This window comes from Mizuhopecten yessoensis, unplaced genomic scaffold (genome assembly GCF_002113885.1).
Source record: "Mizuhopecten yessoensis strain PY_sf001 unplaced genomic scaffold, ASM211388v2 scaffold7965, whole genome shotgun sequence".
In the NCBI taxonomy this organism is placed as follows: domain Eukaryota; kingdom Metazoa; phylum Mollusca; class Bivalvia; order Pectinida; family Pectinidae; genus Mizuhopecten; species Mizuhopecten yessoensis.
The window spans coordinates 55,154-55,423 of NW_018407311.1; the positions used below are offsets into that span (position 1 = coordinate 55,154).

The following is a 270-nucleotide window of genomic DNA, read 5'->3' on the forward strand; positions in this document are numbered from 1 at the left end:
ACTTACCTACAGAATGTACCGAAAACATGTTTGGAGAAGACTGTCTCCTCACGTGTCATTGTAACACACCCGGATGTAGCCGCTTCAATGGAACCTGTTTGTCATCAGATGGTTGTAGTGATGGATACGTTGGTAGCTCGTGCAGTACAAGTAAGAATTACCATAGAATTGATATACAACAAAAACAAAACTTTAATAAAATAAAAAAGTTACATTCAGACCTCCCAGTGGGTCATGATAAATTTTACAAATATAACTTAATAGTTACAC

The 270-nt window shown here is 36.3% G+C and overlaps 1 protein-coding gene across 2 annotated transcripts in view; it reads left to right on the top strand.

Moving 5' to 3' along the window:
• The window catches only part of LOC110454628 (cell death abnormality protein 1-like), a 34,153-nt gene that overhangs the window by 9,797 nt on the left and 24,086 nt on the right, over positions 1–270 (top strand). The window lies entirely within an intron of this gene.